Source organism: Alligator sinensis, unplaced genomic scaffold, assembly GCF_000455745.1.
Source record: "Alligator sinensis unplaced genomic scaffold, ASM45574v1 scaffold183_1, whole genome shotgun sequence".
NCBI classification, from domain to species: Eukaryota; Metazoa; Chordata; order Crocodylia; family Alligatoridae; genus Alligator; species Alligator sinensis.
The window spans coordinates 153071-165843 of NW_005842248.1; the positions used below are offsets into that span (position 1 = coordinate 153071).

At 45.4% G+C, this 12773-nt stretch overlaps 1 protein-coding gene across 1 annotated transcript in view; it reads right to left on the reverse strand.

The window, feature by feature from the left end:
- The window catches only part of CCKAR (cholecystokinin A receptor), a 38535-nt gene extending 25762 nt beyond the window's left edge, over positions 1-12773 (reverse strand). The window contains exon 1 of the mRNA XM_006027499.2: positions 12730-12773. The gene's annotated coding sequence lies outside the window, so the exon portion shown is untranslated. The remainder of the gene's footprint in view (positions 1-12729) is intronic.

A 12773-nucleotide genomic window follows, 5' to 3' on the forward strand; every position in this document is an offset into this window, starting at 1 on the left:
TTGCCAGCTTTATGGCGGATGGTGAAGGTGATCAGCTCGTGGTTGCTGTCACCCAGCTTCCCATCGATCACTAGGTCACCGATTAGGTCATCCCCAGTAGCCAGTACCAGGTTGAGCAGCGCTTTACCTCTCGTTGGCCCGTAGACTTCTTGAGTCAGGTAGAGGTCATCCATGCACAATAGGAAGCTTTGTGACCGTTTGGATTTTTCTGAGTGATCCTCCCACGAGATGTCTGGGTAGTTGAAGTCACCCATGACAACCATGGTCCTGCAGCATGCACCCTCAGCCAGTTCCCGGGCGAACTCCTGGTCAAGCTCTTGACTTTGGGTGGGAGGTCTGTAATAGACTCCCACTGTTGTGTCCCCTGTGCCGTGTTCCCCATGGATTTTAACCCAGAGGGTCTCCAGTCATCCACCCTGGTCGCCAACATCAGCTTTCAGGGACACATAGCTTTCCTTAACATAGAGAGCTACACCCCCGCCCCTTTTATCTACTCAATCTCTCCTGTACAAGATATAGCCGTCTATACCCGTGGTCCAGTCATGGGTGGAGTCCCACCAGGTCTCCGTTATCCCTATGACGTCCTAAGTATTTGTGTTAAGCAGGAGGACGAGTTCCTCCTGCTTATTCCCCAAGCTCCTGGCATTTGTGTACAGGCAGGCCAGTGTCCTCTTGGGGGCTCTCGCCTCGCCCACAGATTGTACCAGGGCTGGGGCAAGGGTGGGCTCCCTTAAGTGCCTTGGCCTGCTGACTTTGCAAGGGTTGCTCAGTGGGCCAGCAGTGGTGGTAGTCCCCCCGTCCCCCAGTGGGCTTAGTTATATATGTATGTCATTGTGCGTGTGATATACGAATTAGTGATCCGTGTGCGTGTACGGTGTGTGTGGGTATTGACAACTGATTCTTGTCTAATTTTCGGTGTGTAGTGTGCACGTGCTTCAATTGGTGATAGGTATGCATGTGCCTAGGCTGGTTTGGATGTGTATGTGCCTGAGTTGGTACTGTGTGTGTGCATGCACCTAATTGATTTGTGTGTTTGTATATGTGCAATTGTGTCACACCCTCCCATCTAACAGTGCAATATTGACACCCTGAGAGTTGGCCTGATCCCACAGGGCAACACGTGATGTCTACTGCAGAGTCTAGACATGGCTGGAGTCCCTGGCTGGCGGGACATGAAATCCCACTGAAGTTAATGGATGTGAAAAAGTTTAAACCAATCCAGAATCTGTCCCTAACAATTATCTACATATTAATAAAAACTGATCTGAAGATATTAACAAGTAGGTGCTTGAGGGAGTTCCTTATAAAAGCATGTTTTGCTTGTTCATTTGGTTGTTCAAAGTTTGTAAGTAATAGTTGAAATGAAGCCTGTTGAATGCATATTGGGAAAATGTTTCATTTTAGGGTTGGAATTACATGTTTGGATATGCATAATAATTGTGTAACTGTTCAGAGATTTGCTATGAGGTGCAAATACAATTCAAAACATAGAAATATAATAAATAATATGAATAAATGTATGACTTCCTGTACAACTAAACAAACAATGCATGCATGTGGTTCAGGGTGTATTCTCAATCAGTATTGATTTAGGTCAGTGCCCTTAACTTCTTTTACAGTCCTAGGCAATCTTGGAGCTACATAATAATGTCTTGGGAATATGGTACCATTGTACACATATGGAAAAAGGAAAATAATTTGCTGCTAAAAATACACCATGCTTTATTTTTCACTTTTCAAACACAGACTCATTCACTGTATTGTTAAGTATTATGTGTAGCACTGTCCAAAGGACAATTTCCCATCCAATTACATCTATCAATAAAATACATTGAAAACAGTATGCTAAACTAATATGATTATGCTTGTTACCTGTTTTACAAGGCTGTTGACTTGAAGCTGCCAGGCGTTTTTTAAAATTAATCTCAAATAGTAGTCTACATGATTCCCTGAGCCTAGGCAGAATTCTCAATGGAACAATGTTACTGTCAACAAAAGACTTAATCCATGCATAGTTAAAGCTTGATCAGAAATATAATTTATCTAAAAAAGGAAAAAACCCTGAACTAATGTAATAGTCTCAAAACTAGGTTCTTGTACCTTGAAATCATTGGCAAGAAAATCTAACTTTCCGGGGATGGGATAAAATATATTAACTTCCTGAACAATAGTCTGCAATAAGAGATGTTTTCTGTCCTGATACTTTCTTTAGTCACTAAATCCAAATATCACTGCTAATTGTGGTCATAAAGTGTTTTTTCAGGTTTTTTTTAACTTCATGTATTTGGTGGTCATCACGGTAGAATTTTTAAGAGTGAAAGCTTTTTTTGTGGGAGTAAAACCCAGCTTAGCTTGTATGTACCGTACCTTAGGATATAATTTTTAACAGAGGTTTGGCTATTTAAGTCAAGACTTTTTTTTTTTTTAACCTTTCATGGCTCTCATTCTTCAGTATTCTCCTGATTATTGGTTAGTCCCATGGCATATGCAGCAGGGTCTTTTATTTTTCTTTATTACAGTGCCAGCACCCATAAGAGAATAAGACCTTTACCTTGTTTAACCTCTATGGGATTCAGTACTTCCTGAATAAAATATTTAATTGCATCATCTACATAGCCTGAACTTCATTAAGGCATTCTTAATATGCTCTGCCATTGGGATATTTTTAAGGGCGGTGGTAAATTCTGTATCCTTGCCTACAAAAATAAGTCTAGATTAAGCACACTAACCAAGTTCTTCATTAGAAAAGTATGTATAATGGACATGGGCACAATGCATTTATCAAGCATTTCTAAAGTTGCCTATAATCCTAGGGTCCCTGCAAGTTCTAAGGCACCTGGGTCAAAGTGATATATTAGCAAGTGCTGTAGTTATAAGGCTTGGCACTTACAACTGCTGCATAAAAGGTGATCAATTATTCAGAAATGCATAGGTGTATAATATCTGTGATGATGAAATTTATTAGCAGTTTTTTGGGGCTTGGGAGCTGAAACTTCCCCCACTAACTTTCCCCTGCCTGTAGGGACCTGGTATATTTAAAAGTAAGCCATGTGCACTGACCAGTGCCCCACAGGAAGGCAATAATAATAATATTATTGTTATTATTTTTTTATTATTAATACTACTACTACTAATATTAGTAATAATATATTTAAAACAAAGATGTCCTAGGCAGAATATTATTTTTATTGTGTTAAAACTTTTCCTGAACTTTCAATGAGTGGATGCCACTGATCTTTGTAGCTAACTATTCCCGTAAGCACAGGATACTAATTAGCTGTCATTAGTTTGTTAATAGCCCTTTGCACTTTTATACATAGGTATTAAATTCCATCACTTTGCCTACTGAAATTCCACTGAGAGAATGCCCCACTAAATAATAGCCAGAACTATTCCAATAGTTCTGATTTTTCCCAGTTTATTTTGTGCCTGGATACTGATCCACATTTTTAAATTAGAGAGGGATGGAACCAGGATTTGAAGCTTGGGTGGGGTAGTAAGCAGTGTGACCATATGGGACAATTTCCACCTGCACCCCCACCTCCCTCTCCCCGGCTGCTGCGCACACCACTGGTATTACTATTCACTAGGAGTTAAAGGCCTGTTAATGACCCACTGTTTTTCCAGGTGTTAACAATATCCTTTTTAAGGGTCATTCCATTAATCAAGCTAACCTATTAGGGCAATTTTGCTGTCTGTTAGGATTTTCTATTTCACAGCTCTTGATGCTCCACCTCCCCGCCCCATGCCTTGGATGTTTATTTTAATTTTCGCTGGGACTGGCCTCCAAAATCTGGGACTGTCTGGATCAATACGGGATGTATGGTCACCCTAGTACTAAGGCATCATCTGCATATATCAGTTTATGCTCCATGAGATGTATGCTTTGGATAGCTGGGTGAATCTGTGTAGCTGGGGCTGAAGAGCAAAATCAAAAAGCAATATACAGCATGTGTCCCATTTTGTACAATGCAGTTTTCATTAGTCTCTCTTGCTGGTGTACACCCTATTTAATGGTGAGCTCATTCTGCAATGGGTGCTGTTTGCTGAGTTCATATCTACCCTTAGGGATTACAACAAATCTGAACATGGGACTATGGTGTAAGACAAATCAAACTCTTACATTTTTTCTGAAAGATCACTATATTTTCACCCTGTTCCCTCTTGGCATGTGTGAAACTAATAATACTACGCCTTGAAGCTGGCTTTCAGTATTTCCCACAGAAACCAGCTAGAACAGTGGTGTTCAACCTACAGCCCGTGGGCCAGGTTCAGCCTTCAGAGCCATTTCACCTAGCCCGTGGGGCTCTCCTTGGTTTGGAAACTTGGTGGCAGGGGAAGCAGTGTTCATGTTAATTTGCCACAGTGAGCCATTGCCACTGCTCTACTGCTGTTCAATTTCTAGACCCAGGGGGAACTGTAAAGGCCAGATAACATGGCCCTGTGTGCTGGATTGTGCTGATGTGTAGGATCACTTTGTGGCTGGATTTGGTGAGTCACTGATGTGGCACGGGGAGTCACTCTGCAACCAGATCCAGCGCATGGGGCTGGGCTGATGTGCTGGGTCTCTGTGGATATATTATAATCTGTGTTATTTGATCCAGTGATGATATGGCCTGTATTGATGCAAGGGCGCAGCTGGTGTCTGTCTGTTGCAAGTCTTTATGCCTCAGTGAGAATAGGAGCTAAGTGGCTGGTTGCTTTGTTGATTTGATGCACGCTAGATCAACAATCGGGATCCCAATATTGTGCTATTAGACAGGAAGGCACAGAAAATGAATACTTCTGAAGCCCCCACTATTGAATGCCACCAGTACCCTATGCCTGCAGGATGGATCAAGTGGTTCTACAGGCTGGATCCATCCTATAGGCTGTAGAAGATGGATCTAGTGGTATGCTTAGGATGAAAGCTCATGGAGGTATCTGAGGTGGTCAGTAGGTTTCCAATACAATGTGATGTTGATGTGGCCATTACAAGCCTTCACCATAGTATCTAAGAAATGAATTTGCTAGGTGTATTCTAGAGTCGGTCTGATGGAGGAGTGAAAGTTGTTGAAGTCCTAGTGGAATTTCTTTAGAAATTCCTTCTCCTGTGTTCATACAATGTTGTCATCAATGTAGCTTCATTTTATCAGGTTGATGAGTCGGCAGCTGCAGAGAAAACTGACTTCAAGGTCTGTCATAAATACATTGGCACACTGGGAGGAGGGGGGCTTGTGTGTGCCCTTGGGAGTGCCATTCACTTGTAGGTATAGGAAGTCCCCAAATCTGAAATAGTTCTGTGTGAGGACAAAGTGGGAGACCGTGATAGTAACTGCTTCTGTTTCTATGATTTGACATAGTAATTGTGTCAATGGAGCAGCTAATTACAGAATTAAGTCCTTGGAGATCAGATAGAAATCTATATGGGAAAAGGATTCATGTACTGAGGAAATGTACTAATGTACAGAGGTACCTTACCTGTTGGATGTATGAGATGGCAAATATGACAAAATCCCAGATATTTAATGTGCATTTCCAGCACTGTTCCAGTTTTGTTTGGTTTATGGCTCTGGGGATAGGATTTGTCCATGAAAAGATCAAGCACATCATTAAAATTCCAGAAGTCACAGTAGAGATACAGATTTCTTAATGAATTCCCTAAAAATCTGTGAAACATGCCAAGATCACTGAGGTTATGTTCATGCATATAGGTGAGGATAATTTCAGATCCATTTATAATAACTTTGAGCTATTCATAGTTTCATAGTTTCTAGGGTCAGAAGGGACCTGAACAAATCATCAAGTCCGACCCCCTACCCTATTAAAAATCCATCCTGATGATCTAAAATGTTGGTAGGGATAATGAGAAGGTTATTGACACTGCATTATGAAAAGGACGGATACCATTCTGGATTTAGATGAGAAGTCTCAAGACACTGCTTTCCTGCCCAAATTCCTTCTAATTAAATCGCCTCTTTTGAAGTCGTGTGCCTTCTGGAATAATATGTATCTGTCTTCACTCTCTTTAATAATGTGCATACCCCTTTGTTATAATTGGCGTGTGGAGTCCCTTTGTATTCCAGGGAATAAAACTAAGGTTTGGAAGCATTTGATTGCATTAAGAATGCTGCATGTGTCACATGGCTTTACAAACGATGGTAATGGAGCTCTCGTGTCTGCGCTTCCCTCTCCACTCATACAGAACAGGAGTTTATGGGTAAAGTGCATCATACCGTTGATTCCATAGTGTTTGGATTACTTTCTCAGATGCCTGACACTTGGCTGACCTCCAGGGGATAGATTTGATTCAGGAAAACTGAGGGCAGAGGAGGGGAAAGGAGTTGCAGTTGCCTGCAGTAGCTCAGTAGAAATGGGAGGTGACAAGGAGATACAAGAGAGGTCTCTAGAATGGGTGAGAAAAGAGCATAGAATGACTGGCTAAAGCAAAATCATGAAGACCTACATTATTAAGTAGTATTCAATACCATAATGACCTTTTGTCAAGCTGGGGTAGCTGTTTTTGGTGCGTGGTATTGAACATCACATGCCCACTCTTTGCTGATTTCTCCCTACTCACAACTTAAAGTAAATCATAATGAAAAAGAACCCCTAGCATTTGTTGCACACTTAACACTGTAAGCAAAGCTAAATCAATTGTAAGTTCCAGAAGAGGTGGCCTCAAGAGATACATGCCAGTCAGGTTGGGAGCTCTGCCAATTCTCAATATTTAAATGATATTTTCTAATAACTATCCTATATTTCTTACACTGCAATGTGGAAAGCACCTTGTAAGGCTATAGAAAAGAAGCATACACTTCACAAGCAGGATATTTCTTAACCTTGTATGTCAAGTGTATGTCCTTGTATATATTATCCCCTACTTTTAATCCTTTCAGTTTGCCAACTGAACACCAGAGTACTGGCAACACAGTCTGCTGCACTGAGTGAGACATGTCATGGGGTTTATTTCCCAAAGCAATACAGCCTCTATCTCCAACCACCTGGTACAACAAAACATTCAGTTTTCCTTCCGTATTCAATGGAGATATAATTGACAGAAGAGAAATATAACTACTGCACTATATACTGTAAACATCTTCACCCAAAGGTCAGACTAAACAATCCAGTTCAATGAGTAATTAATCCAACTAAATGTCATGCTTCTAGTAGGGCTGTGTGAAATTTCGCCACCAGTTTTGTTTTGACGCTGTTTCGAGGTCAAAATAGCAAAATTGAAATGAAACAGATATGGTCGAAACAGCCTCAAAACGAAATGAGGCAAGTCGAGCTGTTTCGATGTTTGTCCATAGGCTATAATGGGGAAGGTCAAAACAGCCTATAACTTTGTCATTTCTGGACAGATTTAGATTAAACTTGCAGAAATTGTAGCCCCCTCTGAGGGCATAAAGCGTGCCAAGTTTCAAGAAGATAGGTGCAGGGGGTTCAGAGAAATGGCACCCCAAAATTTTGAGAGCCAAACTCATGTCATGTATACGTGTTAAGCCACAGCAGGGTCAAAACTACAGTCATGCTAGCCCCTGCTGAGGCCACAAAGCCTACCAAGTCTCAAGGAGATAAATACAAGGCTTTGGGGGAAACTGCACCTCAAGCTGTGGACAAGCAAAACTCGTGACATGGGTGACAATGTGTGTGTTAAGGCGCAGCAGGTGAAGGCTGCAGGGATGGTAGCCCCTGCTGCAGCCATAAAGCCTGCCAGCTGTCAACAAGATGGGTACAGGGCTTCTGGGTTCTGGGGCCTTGCACCTCTGGCTGCTGACAGGCAAAACTCATGTCATGGGTGCTTGTGCAACTGTGTCTGTGTTGGGGCACAGGGGAGGGGAAACTGAAGTCACCACCTCCACTTCTTTAAAGTGACTGTTGGAAAATCCTGCTGTGCCAAAATGCTGCCCTACAGGGCAGCGGAGTCCAGCAAGCTGATATTCTAGCACCTAGACATGTAAAACAAAGCCCTGTTCCCTGCAAGATGCCATGCAGTCATACACCACTATCTCCTAGAGGCCAGCAAAATGGAGATGGTCAGCCAGGACTGTTGAGCTACATAGACAAGTGATGGAATGAAACAGAACAGCCGTTTCAACTCAAAACAAAAGTCTAAATGAAACACTGTTCTGTCAAAAAGCTGGTTCAAATGAAATGCTTGTTTCACACAGCCCTAGGTTCTAGGTATTATACTCAGTGTGAACTCATAGAGGCTGTTAGGATGGGGAAAGGAAATTGAGTAATTGAGATAGGGGTAACTGAGGATGAGGAAGGGTGAGCAATGGGAGGGGTGGTGAGGTAAGTGGAGAACTTTTGGCAAGAAAAGCAAGAGAAGAGATGAGCAGGATCAGAAGAGGGAAGAAGTATAGAAATCACTTGTCTATGTAGCTCAACATAGAGGGAGAGTGTCACCTCTCTGGACAGGCTTGAGATGCACCTTTGGATGCATGACAAGGTATGGCTGGCCTTGCTGGCTGCGGTCTGGCATTGGCGGCTCATGTTCATCAATAATCACTGCAAGATCCCTTTCCACCTCTATGCTTTCAAGAAGGGAACTCCCCAGCCTGTATGTTTGCTGTGGATTCCTTCTCCTAAGGTGCAGCACCCTGCATTTGTCTACGTTGAACCCCATCCTATTCTCGTCTGCCCACTTTTGTAGTCTGTCTAAATCTAGTTGCAGCCTCTCTCCCTTCAAGTGTGTCCACCTCGCCCCACATCTTAGTGTCATCAGCAAACTTGGACAGCGTGCTTTCCACCCCCTCGTCCAAGTAGCTGATGAAGATGTTAAACAGTGCAGGCCCGAGGACTGAGCCCTGGGGTACCCCACTGCTCACATCTCGCCAGGTTGAGTACAACCTGTCCACCACTACTCTTTGGGTGCGCCCCATCAGCCAATTTTTTACCCATCCAACTGTGCAGGCATCAATACCGTAGTCATTTAATTTAGTGATGAGGATGGGGTGAGAGACAGTGTCAAAGGCCTTCTTAAAGTCTAGAAAGACTATGTCCACAGTGACACCATCATCCAAGGATTTAGTTACTTGGTCGTAAAAGGCAATCAGGTTGGTCAGGCAGGACCTGTCTTTGGTGAAGCCATGCTGATTGCCCCTGAGCATGATCTCCCCTGCAGGCCCCCCACAGATATGCTCCTTGATGATCCTCTCCAAGAGCTTCCCAAGCACGGAGGTGAGGCTTACAGGCCTATAATTACTTGGGTCCTCCTTCCTCCCCTTCTTAAAAATAGGGACCACATTAGCCAGTTTCCAATCCCCCGGCACCTGGCCAGATGATCACGAATGCTCATACAGCCAGGCCAAGGGCTCTGCGATGACCCCCGCCAGCTCCCTCGACACCCTTGGGTGGAGGGCATCTGGACCTGTCTAGCCCTTCCAGAAGATCCCTAACTACATCTGCACTAACTGAAGGCTTGATAGAACTATCCCCAAGATTGTCCCTACCTCTGGTAGGTGGGATATCCCGATTCCTGTTCAGGAAAACAGAGGCAAAGAAACTGTTAAAAATATCAGCTTTCTTGTCTGGCGTGGCCACCAGATTACCGTTTTTGTCTTGCAGGGGCCCTACATTGCCTGGTGCCCTCTTCTTGCTCCCAATGTACTTGAAAAAGTACATTCAGTTAGTCAGATGTTTCATTTACTCCCCAACGCAAATAGAGAAGGAAAGACATTTAATAATGTATGTACACAACTGCCATATATGTTTATCTGATGCATAGTTGACTCTTATTAAGAGCAATTTGGGATTAAGTGTTCTATTAAATCCCCTATTGGCGCCCTTCACATCCAGCCGTTACTGTGAGTTATTTTATTGTTTCAGAAGTTATTAACATATAAACTTGGAGCTGAAGCCATAACCCAGATAAAATATTTAATCCCAGTCACTTGTTTCTGGTATTATGTTCCTCCATGAAGGTACATAGTTATGTTCTAAATGGACATAAACTTGGTGTAAAGCAAAAGAGGTACTTGGCATCATCAGGCTATTAAAAAAACAACTTTCTGCTTGTGGCTTTGCTTTTGGATCTTCCTCACCTACCCTGACACAGAAATGGGACAAAAGCCTCATAAAATGTTTGTATCATTGCTGCCTGACAAGTTTCTTACTTTTTATAAGGGTACCTCTCTTAAATTTTGACTAATCATTGTCTAATTATGTAGTGTCCCCTGAGTATTCTTTTTCTCACATGCTGCTTGAATGATGGTTTTTGTTAATTTTTTCAGAATAACTGTAAACGAATGTTGAAGGGGTAGAATTTTATGTCAGTTTAGGATGCAGGGATCCTAGGTGTCCTTTCTAAATTAAATTAGTATCGTCTGGTGGCTAAGCACTTCTGCAAGGAGTCGCACATTCTAGCGTAGTGGTCTGCAACCATTTTATGGTGAAGATCACATTTTGGAAGTAAAGGGTACTCCAGGATCTATCCCACCACTGCCCCCTGCCGCATGCGCCCCTGGACTGCGGAGTGCCCCAGACCCAGCTGGGCTGGGCCAGGGCCCTATCCCACTTCTGTGCTGCAGCTGCACTGAGTTGTGCCTGCCTGGCGGCCAGACTAACATGGCATCGTGCCCTGGTATGGCCAGGTCTGGGACTCTCCGTGATCCAGGTGTGCATGGGGAGTGTGGGGGTGGGCTCCTGCTGCTGGGAACAGCCTGGTGGAGGTCCCAGGGACCCATGCCCCCCGACTTGTGCTTGGGACAAGATGGCTGCTGCTGGGGGCAGCCCGCTCTGCCCCGAGCACGGATGGGGGGGCACAGGCCTCTGCCAGGCTGCACCTAGCAGCAGGAGCCCCCTCATTTACCCCTGGATGATCAGATCTTCCCAGACCCGCCTGGGCAGGGGCCGTCCTCACGAGTTCCCACTGCTGAGATGAGCTGCGCCCACATGTGGCCAGCTGCAGCCGCCTCTGCCCCTGCAGAGATGGGGAGGGAGTGCCCTCTCCTCCCCATGCCCGTGGAGGAGCCTCTGGGCTCTAATCCTCCCACCACCCAGCCGGGCTGTGGCCCTACTTACCTTCCCCTCCTTCTGGCTGTGCCGTAGGCCAGTCACTCGCTGTGGGAGCCTTGATCTGGTCCTCTCCCCTTCCCACTCCCATAGATTGACCTGCTGGGGCTGGGGGAGTTGGGTGGGTGCATGCGCATGTGCCCAGCTGTCCCCCCAGTCCAGGATCTACCAAAAAAGACTCTGGGATCTACCTATCAATTGGGATTCCTGGGTTGGTGACAATTGTTCTAGCATTTTATCTTTTCTGTTTATTCATCTATCCACTACAATTCTTAGGTAATTGCTATATCCTACCCCTTCCAGTACAGACAACACACAATATCTCTCTGAAGTTTCAATGCATCTGGGCAGGAAATGCTTGGACCTGATCCTTCTCTGTTGATCTCCTCCCTTCAGCTTCACTCACCCTGTCTGAAATTCCCTTTAATGGAAGGGGGACAGTCAGCTGAATAATGACTGTTGATTTCTACTGTCTGCATCTACTTTTTCTAGCAGGGCCTCATAAACACAGTGATCTGGTTGGTTGTTTGGTTTTCCTTGTCTTTTGGCTACTTGCAGAAGCTTCAGCAGCCGGACAGTTGCCCACTGCTATTTAACACATGATAAGGCATAGGTATTCCTTTGGTTGAGGAGAAATCAGCCCTGGATCGTGAGTACTGAGTGGAAGTGGGTATTAGTGGATGGTTGTTTTTGCCTTAGGCTACTTCTTCAGGATTCTGGTTATTGCTGCTTCTTGGTTTCCAAAGCCAAATTAATCCCTATGCTCCCGATTCCTTCTCTGGTGGGCCCATTGGTCAGTTTGAGGCTGGAGCCTGTCACAGAAAGGTTAAGTGTCTTAGCCAAGCACTAGGGTTGCCAATTCTGTTTGAATCTATTCTGGGATGTTTCACCACATGATGTAATGACATTAATGACTTGACATCAGGAAGGCAAATGCGCGTTACTATTACATTTAAAAAACCCACTGGACAATGGTATAAATCAGATTCAACATTCAATATTTATTTTAATGAATGCCCTATCATTTATCTCCCAGGTGACTCTCAGCAGTCTCCTGGAAATTTCTCTCTAACTAGCCAATTCCCTGTCAAGAATAACGGGTGGGGGGGGGGAGGAGGAAGGGACGGAGCGCCCCCTGCCCCCCATCTGGGCCTGCTTCCCCTTCCCTCCTGGTGTTTGGGGTCTGGCCCTGCTCCCCGCCTCCCTGCTGCAGTGGCGGGGGGACGGGAGGAGTGGGCTCGGGGCCAATGCAGGGTTCCCTTCCCCCTGCAGCTGCTGTGTTGGGCTGGGCCGGGCCCCCTGTCTCCACCTACTGCTGCAGCTGGACGGCTTTTCCCCTGGCTCGGACTTGCTCCCCCAGCCCCACATCAGGCCTGGGCCCACCCCTGGTCCCACCATCACCACCGACACCACAGCACGCCCGTTCCTCCCCGCCCATGTCAGGCCTGCTTGGGGCTGATGCTGGGGAGGGGGTGGTGGAGGAGTGGGCCCAGGCCCAAGGCGGCCCGCTCCTTCCCTCCCCCAGCTGCTGCTGCGGCCATGTTGGCCCAGGCCAGCTGTTCTCTCCTCCCCCTCCACAGTGGGCCGGCTTTTCCCCCCTCAGGTCCGCTCCCCCCTCCATGCATTGGGCCCGGACATGTTCCCCTTCTGCCCGCCCACTTCGTGCCTGGACCCACTTCATGTTACCTGCAGGGAGCAGGGCAGGGGCGCGAGGCTAGCTGTGCTCACCTCTGCCCCGCTCCATCCCGTGTCCCCACCATTGTGGTAGTGGG